Source organism: Otolemur garnettii, unplaced genomic scaffold (assembly GCF_000181295.1).
Source record: "Otolemur garnettii isolate 467f Iridium unplaced genomic scaffold, OtoGar3 scaffold00047, whole genome shotgun sequence".
Lineage (NCBI taxonomy): Eukaryota > Metazoa > Chordata > Mammalia > Primates > Galagidae > Otolemur > Otolemur garnettii.
Window position 1 is genome coordinate 12,759,654 of NW_003852442.1, and position 9,397 is coordinate 12,769,050.

The window sequence follows — 9,397 nt, forward strand, 5'->3', positions numbered from 1 at the left end:
ACCTTAGACGATTTTCATTAATGTGTTCTTTAGCAACATTGTTTCTTATTTCTAAATTATCAGATGGAAAAACAGCTAAGATAGAGGGGCAGAAGACTTAAACAAAGCCCAATTTTACCAACTCTAGTCATTGTTCAAGAATTGTCATCTGCGAAATAAATCAAAGTTCTTACACTTGTGAATGTTAACCTATTTTAAACCTCTGCTCCTTAGACTCAGCCTCTTTTATAAGAGGAAAAACTCATCAGCATCACAAATAGCACAAGACAGGAACCAAAATATAAACTACAAATATAAAAATAAAATAAAATGTTACGTGAAGAAAGTGCAAGGCCAAAACTGTGTAACCTGTTTCAAGTAGGTGTACAATGAAATATTACAATACCTCTCTGATACCCTGGGTGTTAAATGGGGAGGGGTATGGGTGAATTAAAAAGTTACTCTAATTTAAACAAAATTAATAAAGAAATGTTTTGCATGGGTTTTCCCCCCTGTTTCTGCTTCTAATCATTTATCATGCAAATGAAAGCAGTAATGGAAAATGTAAAGAAAACAAATTCTGCAATATACTGAAACCCGTATCCACCAAGAGATAAGATTGACTATCAGAAAGGAGGAGTCTGAAAATTAGCTGTCTGTATAATAACTGGGAGGGAAAACGGTTTTATTTCGCCTGGAGGGATTTTTTTGTAGCAAACTGACTAAATTAAAATCCAGTCTATTAAATCCAGTATCATACTAGAAAATGCCTTTTCCTTGCACTTTTAGATAAATTTTCATTGATCTCATTTTACGCATGATTACATTTTTAATGAGTTGTGCAATATTTCCAGGCTAATTTTAAATCCCCTCTCTCCTCTCCCCCCACCACTTACTGCTTGCTGGATTAACATTTCTGATAAATTGTTGGACCAGAAAGAAGGAGCATTACCAAGATGAAATAAATTACTTCCAATTTTTTTTTTTTTTGCAGCTCTAAAGTGATAATAGGAGAATACAAATGCCCACTGTCTAATTATGCCACATCTTCCAATTCCTTTCACCAAAATAGTTATTTTATTTTTATGTAATAGGCATGTTACCTTGTATTCATTATAAATAACCTTGCACAGTGAATAGAACGAAAAAAAATGTACCCCAACATGGATCACGGAAACTTGGAATGTGACCATCTTAAAAAGGAATGGCCCAAGAATCAGCTCTTAATCTAAAAAATATGGAGACAGTAGAAAAATCTACATAACTGACAAGTAGTTATATTTTTTTAAAGATTCACATTGCTTAAAATAAACTTCCAAGTAAAATACAAAATAATATCTTATATAAATGCTTTAAGAGACCCATTCCTCGGGAGAGTTCCTTCAGGATAGACTCCCATAGAGGAAAAGCAATGATGGGAACTAGGATTACATTTAGAAAGCTCATCCAATATTTTAGGTCTAAGATGTAACACCAATTTCACCTTTCACTAAAATTCTTTACCCTGGTATGGCAATAATAGAACAGTATCATGACTGCCCAGCTCTTGTAACTCACAGTAGAAAAGGGTGGACATCTATCTTTTTACTGTCTTTTTAAGCTATACCTCTCTTCCTCCTCTCTGAAAAATTAAATCATAATAGAATTGTAGTATTTAAACAAAAACCCAACCTTGGCCAATTTCTGCCAAGAAACGAGTTTCGGAGAATTGGAAAATTATAATAAAAAAATCCCAAGCCGGAGATTGAGCAATTTAACTATTTTTAATGATAGCGAACAGTAAATACATGACCAGAAATATAAAATACGGACATCAAAGTGAAGCACAGACGAGCGCGGAAAGTACTAACGGCCTAAAGGAATGTAGCGGAGAGTTTAACAGACTATAAAGTTCACAAGCGAACATGACAAGAATCTAACACTCAAAATAATAAAAGCCAATCTTCTATTTGTTTAACTCACTGAAAAAGTCTCTGTAGTCTGGGCAGCTGCGGTCTAAGACTTCAACAGGGAAAATGTAATTAAGATATGCTAATATTGGACAAGCAAACATTAAGACCTAGGGATGTGGAGATGCCTTCCACATCACTCAGGTGGGCAACATGTGAGCACGAGGTGGGGTTTTCTGGGCGGGGAGGGGGAATGGGGGGGGTGATGAACCACAGAAGTCCTGAAAAATGTTTCTGTTTTTGGAGAAGTCATAAATCTGAACGCTTGGAGGTAGTTCCCGTTAATGCAGAGATCCCATAGACCTCGTCCTGGTCTGCAGGCTGAGAACAGGAATGTCTATTTCAGGGAAATTCTGTTAGCAAAATTCAGGAAAGTCAACAAATCTGGTGCAGATGGATTTGACAGCAGTTTCAAATATCAACTTCATTGTGGACCTAAAAAAACTATCATGTTTCAGTGCAAAAACATCAACATCTAGTTTCTAATGTTAGCTCTGCCACTTTATAAGCTATAAAAACTTGGACGAGTTCCGTGCTTGCTCAAAGCCCAAGTGTTTTAAATCAAGAAAATACAGCTATCTCCCTCACCCGGTGGTTGTAAGGATTTGCTCATGTACATAAAGAACAAATCTCAGCACTAAACTCCTAGTAAGACTTGACCAAATAGTACCAATTATTAAGAACAATTAGGATCGTCTTTCCCAAAGGACTGAGCATGTAAGTTTTGTTTTGTTTTGTTTGTTTTGTTTTTTGGTAAGGGGAGCTGAAGATACATAAGAAAATCTATGGTGATAATTAAAAGTGAGTGAAGAGCTCTGGTAAGTCTTCTCCACAGTTAGCCACCATCAATTCCTTCTCTCCTATAGGAACATGTCAGTCTCCCCATTATGAAGTAGACTCCAAGTGGCACCAGAATGTTTATTGCTGCTCAATTCACAGTTTGCAAGATGTGGAATCAATCCAAGTGCCCACTAACCTATATATATATACCATGGAGTATTATTCAGCCATAAGAAAAAACAGAGACTTGATATCTTGTGTTTACCTAGATGGAGTGAAACACATTCTTCTTAGTAAAGTATCACAAGAATGGGGGCAGGAGGGAGTATCCAATTTACTCAATACTAACATGAAACCAATATATAAACAACTATGCACCACTAGAAAGAAAAACACAAGGATGGTCTAGCAAATAGGAGAGAAGAAGGAGAGAGGAGGGGAGAGGAGGGAGGGAGATTGTACACAGTGTGAGGATGTTCAGCACACCCCCTGGGTGAAGGGCTCAACTACAACTTGAACTTTACCTTAGAGATGAAAACAATGGTCTACAGCCATACCACCCTGAATGTGCCTGATCTTGGAAGCTAAGCAGGGTCAGGCCTGGTTAGTACTTGGATGGGAGACTGCCTGGGAATACTGGGTGCTGTAGGCTTATTAAAAAAAAAAAAGAAGAAGAAAGAAATGAAAACAATGTAACCTGAACATTTGAACCCTCCTATCAATCTGAAATTTTTTTTTAAAAAGTAGAGTCCACTTTCCTTCTCCTGAATTGTGTTGGCCCTTTAAATTGGGTGTAAATGACACTGTACTGGATCCAGTTCTGTCCTTGAAGATGCTTTCCCTCTGGAACTTGCTGGGAGTGTAACAAATCTGACTCATCTGAGGCCTCCATGTTGCTAGGAAGCCCAAGCTACTCGTGTAAAGTACACATGGAGAAGCTCCAAAGCATAAGACATTTGACTGAAGCTTTCTTGGAACCTCCAACCCAGCCAAGATACCAAGTGAATATAACCAAGTAAATGAACCCAGATGACATCATGAAAGACAGAAAAATAAAATAACCCAGCTAAACCAAAGCAACCCACATTATCATGAGGGGAGAAAAAAAATTTTTTTTTTTTACATTTTGGATAATAGATAACTGAAACAAAGCTTGTATCTGCCAACTATCAACTGCATTTATCGATAGCCTAAGATTTTTGAGAAGCTGCTCATCTTTCCTCTCTTAAAGGATTATTGTTGATGTGTGTACACTAGAGAGCTGGGATTCCAGGAATAATTTTCTTTCCAGGACAACCACACAGTCACTAGCTAGGGGCTACAAAAGTGGACCTTGCCAGTGAAAGCAGCCAGAACACTCTGGTAAAGGGGTGATATTTTCTTACCTATAGATGAAAGAATGTTCCTTTGAAAACCTTTTCTGACAGAGCCCATAGAAAAACAATTTGCAACTTACATCTCACTTTCAGGAAATCTGAATTTATTACCAAAAGCCACTTTGCTAATATTTTTTCTCTCCCGACATAGAACCAATATTTAAGATATAACCACAGTCAGCCCTTTCAAATTCATAACTTCATTGGGATTTAATTTATGGTTTAAGAATATGTTAGACTCAGGGTTCCATACCCCTCTCTTTTGTGAATAATAAATTAATTCCTCTAACTAGTGGCCAAAGTTTTGACTCAGGAAAATGGTTCAAAAACACAAACTAATTCAGGAGACATAGAGTCCTTGAAATAGTTGGCCTTCTCCATTGGGCTTTCTTTTCTTGAAGCAAAACCTTTCCTGTTATGGAGAATCCTTGAATTAGACCTCCCATTTGATCCTGTAATCCCATTACTTGGTGTTTACCCAGAAGAAAAAAGAATCATTTTATCATAAGGACATTTGCACTAGACTGTTTACTGCAGCTCAATTTACAATCGCCAAAATGTTGAAACAACCTAAATGCCCACCAACTCAGGAATGGATCAACAAGTTGTGGTATATGTATACTATAAAATAATATTCAGCCATTAAAAGATAGAGACTTTCCATCTTTTGTATTGACCTGGATTGAGTTGAAACGTGTTCTTCTTAGTATTGTACTCAATCCTAGTACGAAGGCAGTAGATGATCTAATACAGGATGGGGGGTAAGGAAATGAAGGATCAGGGAGAGAGGAGGATGGAGGGCGGTGGGGGGGGCACAGTGTATGGCTCACCTCTTGGGGGCAGGACACAGTTATAAGAGGGACTTTACCTAACAAATGCAATCAGTGAAACCTAATTCATTGTACTTTCAATGAATTTCAAACAACTAAAAACAAGGGGGAAAAAAAAGCCTTTCTTGGTCTTGAAATAATTTGGCTGTCTTATGATCACCTTCAACTGATTACAGAATATGAAAAAAAAATTCATCTCTTCCCACAAATTTTCTACCTGACCCATTTCCCATACACTGTGGCAGGAGATGGTATGAAGAATAATTCTGAGCATAAAAGCTTTTCAGGTCTTTAATAACATGAACTCACCTCAATTAATTAGGTGAAAATATTTCTCTGATTTGCTGGCTGTGACCTTGCCCTTAATAGCCTTCAATGAAGTCACTGTGGCTTTTACTCTCTACAGTTTCAAGACAATTATTTACTGGTTTATTCCTTTTACTCTATCATTCATCTTCATAAAATAAAATAATTTCTAAATTAAATAAATTTTAAATAGCAGTTTCTAATAGCCAGGCCAGGAAGACTTAACTTTTGATCTCACTACGACCTGTTTTTACATTCAAAGTGGCATTCATTTTTACACACATCTTTTAAAGGGAATGAAAGAAATAGTCTTAGTTTGTAAAATACAGAAACCGCCTCCCCCCCAAAAAAATTAAGAGGAACTTTCGTTCATTAAATATTTAAGGGAAACCAATTATGCGCCTGTCACATCCCAAATTGCGGAAATACGAAGATAAAAACAGTCTGAACCCTTAGGATGTTCAAAGGATTGACAGAGGAGCAGACCTGAACAATAAGCTACATGAAATACCACAGGAAAGGAAAACTTGACAACATAAGAAGTGCTATACGGGGTAGGAAGGAAGGACTGACTACACACAGGTGAAGTTGGTGGGGGAGACAGAAGACAGAAGCCTGGGACCATTCTGCATCTTCCAGAAATACTGAGAAGGAGTATGACGAGAAGGTCTTGGGAGGCACGTATCAGTTTCCTACAAGATGCTGCAACAAATGGGTGGCTTCAAATACCAGGAGTTTATTCTCTCACAGATCTGGAGGCCAGAAGTCCATAGTCAAGGTGCCCAGTCAGCCGGGTTGGCTCCTTCTGAGTGCCCTGAGGGAGAGCCTGTTTTTGCCTTTCTCCTAACTACTGGTGGTCACTGCTAACCCTTGGCATCCCTGGGCTTATGGAGATGCAGCATCTCAGTCTCTGAGCTCTTGTCACATGGCTGTCTCCCCTGTGTGTCTCCACATGGTCTTCTTACAAGGTCACCAGTCGTGAGATTTAGGGCCCATCCTCACCCAATATGACCTCACCCTAACTAATTACACTTGCAAAGACCTTATTTCCACAGAAGGTGACATCCAGAGGTTCCCTGATGAATACTGAGGAACACATTATTCAACCCAGTACAGAGGCCACGCCAAGGAATCTGAGTGCAGTAATGCCCACGTCCCCAAATTTCAATTGTCACATACCACACTTCAGACTTTTTGTCATAGCTACAAGCAACCGACTCTTGCAATTTACTTCATTGTATTTTAAAATTTTATTAGGTCAGCTTTTTTTTTTTTAACTTGTATACATTTAAAAAGCACAATAGTACTCATAAATGGAAAATGCTGCTTGCCATAAGTATAAGGTATGCATAAAATATTTATCAAATTTTAATGAAAAGAGAATTTTAACAATGAAATGTACGGCATAATAAGTCTGACTGATGTATAAAAATGCATACCCCAAAATAGAACTCTCAGTGATGAGACTGGAGCTGCTGCTAATCAGTTATAATAAAAGAGATAGATGTGGCTCAACTTGGTTAAAAAAGATGAGATTTCACATCGTTGGAAAATTCTCCCTCAATAAGAACAGAAAATCCTGGCTTCTTTCACTTATTAATGAACTCTAGGTTGATCTGTGTTGTCACAAATAGCAAGGTTTCCTTCTTTTTCTTTGTTTTGTAAAGTATGTATATGCTACAATTTCTTTGAACCGAACATAGAAAGAAAAATACTGCATGGTCTCACTTATATGTGAAATCTAAAAAAAAAACCCACAATTCTCAGAAGCTAACAGAATGGTAGTTATAGGGGGGAGCTGGGGACAGAAATGAGAGATGTTGGCTGAAGGGTCCAAAGCTTCAGTCATTTCGGATGCATAAGTTCTGGAGCTCTAATATAAAGCATGGGGTTATAGTTAATGATAACATGTTACATATTTGAAATTTGCAAGAGAGTAGATCTTATGCGTCCTCCCCATACACACACACACACAGGAAGTACATGAAGAGATGGCTATGTCAATTAGCTTGACTGCAGTAATCAGTTTATTATGTATATACATCAAAACACGACGCTCTATACGTTAAATAGATACATTCTCAGTTTTAAAACATTTAGAAAAAGGAAACTCTGACTTCATGTGCACATAATTGAAATGAGCCAAAGAAATGTAACCCCTCCCATGGATGCAGTTGCATGCTGAGAATCAATTCAACATCACAGTGATAATCTCTTCTGCACAACAATCTTTGTCACCAGAAGCCATCTGACCAGTGCACCACAACCTGTTCTACTTCAGAGTGTTTCAAATGTTTGATGGTGTCAGAAAAGTAATGGAAGAAAGATTCTTTAGATATTCATCCCTGCCACACAATTCTAGAAAATCCTCATGAGGACCTTCTAGCAAGTCTTTTGGGGGGTCTCCACACAATGTTCAAAATACTGTCGAGTTCTTTGGATAGATCCTTTAGATGTGTTCATAACCAGATCATCCAGACAAGACCTTCGATATTGTTGAACAGGTGAATGAGGTTCAAGGGCACAGGGTATTCTAACAACCACTACCATTTATTCAGCACTACTTGATCCAGGCACTCCATGAAGTTGTTAATATGCATTTGCTCCTTTAAGTCTCACGACAACTCCAAAGTAGCTATAGCTGGGGAAACTGAGGTTTAGAGAGGTGATGAGATTGGCTGATGCTTACACTGCCTCTAAAGGGAAGTGCCAGAACTTTGGCACTTCCCACCAGCTTTGGTGGGTCACCTTTTAGCAACTGTGACCTCGTGAAGACAGGAAGCAGAATCAGGAGGTACCTCCCTATCTCACTTTTCCTGTAACACATGACCCATGGAGCTCAGCACTGGCCTAAGGTGTCAGGCCAAGAGTGCTTCTACCTGGGAAATGCATGCTGGGCTGCAGGGAAATCCATGGTGGGATGAGTGGCCAGCAGAAGTTGGCAGAGGAAAGGGGAGGAAGAGAAGAGTGGGTCTCTGAGCATGGAAGAAGTGGGTGTCTAAATTGGGCCATCCCCATGGACCTTGTGATACTCCCTCCTCCCTTCCCGAACTCACCTTGTCCTCCCCACCTGGCACCCCTAACTTGGCTCTGCGATACCCTGTGGGTCCATCTCTGCGATGCCTACTTCTTCTCAAGTGCCCTGCAAATCATGAGCAGATAAACACTGCTGGAGGCAATGAAGCTTCATCAGAGGTTCTGAAGTACAGAAGTGGCCTGATTCAATCTGCCTTTAGGGAAATAGGGAGACTGGGGACCTTGAGGCACAGAGATCACTCACAAGTTGCTATCATAATAATCCTTCTGGGAGAGCATGAAGGCTCAGCCTAGGGAAGTGGCAGGGGGTGGATGGAGAGGAAAAAGCAGGCTTGAAAGTCAAGAGGTAACATGGTGGGATGGACAAGACTGGCAGTGGGGGGAATGGAGAGTCCAAGTGATGTTGGTTTGCAGCCTGAGCAATGGGGTGGGTGCTGACACCATTAAAAGCAAGAAGGCGTAAAGGAAGAGGTGTGTGTGTGAGATCATTCTTCTGGCCTGGGAGGCAGTGCCCAGCTTGTTAGAAGTGACCGTTAAGCAGCTGGAGTCCACTGCCCCAGAGATGACAATGGTAACTGAAGCCCTAGAAACGGATGTGCTCACAAAGGGTAAGAAGAGTCCCGGGGACAGAAAACTTGGAACAACAGCCTTTTTTATAAAGGAGACGAACAATGAGAAAAGGGAAAAATGAAGGCAAGTGGTCAGAAAGGCAGTGGACGTGGAGAGCAAGGCCTCTCTCAGAGGCCAAGGTTCACAGAATCTTCAAGGAGGCTATGAGCACCACGATGAAATACTGCCGGGAGAAACCGCGGAGGATAAAGAATTAAGAGAAGCCCTGTGATTTAGCCAGCGGGCGGTTATTTGTGACCTTAAGAAGGGTCATATTCAGCAAAATACAAAGTCAAAGCCAAAACACAGGGGGATGCAGCGTAAATAGGAAGAGAAATGAATGGGGCAGGTACAGACAGCTGTTCCAAGAGTTTCAGCAGTGAAAAGGGGAAAAATTAGAAGAGCAACTTAGGTCGGAGCTGGCTTGGTGGGGAAGGGGGCTGTTTGTTCTTTGTATTTTCCATTTAGAGCCAGAGCAGAAAGGAAAAGGCCATCAAAAAAGTGGAGGAGGCTGAAAGCAAAAAAGGAAGAG

General features: G+C 39.8%; 1 pseudogene; it reads left to right on the forward strand.

The window, feature by feature from the left end:
- Window positions 1–3,251: 3,251 nt before the first annotated feature.
- LOC111725784 lies at window positions 3,252–3,360 on the forward strand (annotated as a pseudogene).
- The last annotated feature ends 6,037 nt before the right edge of the window (window positions 3,361–9,397 follow it).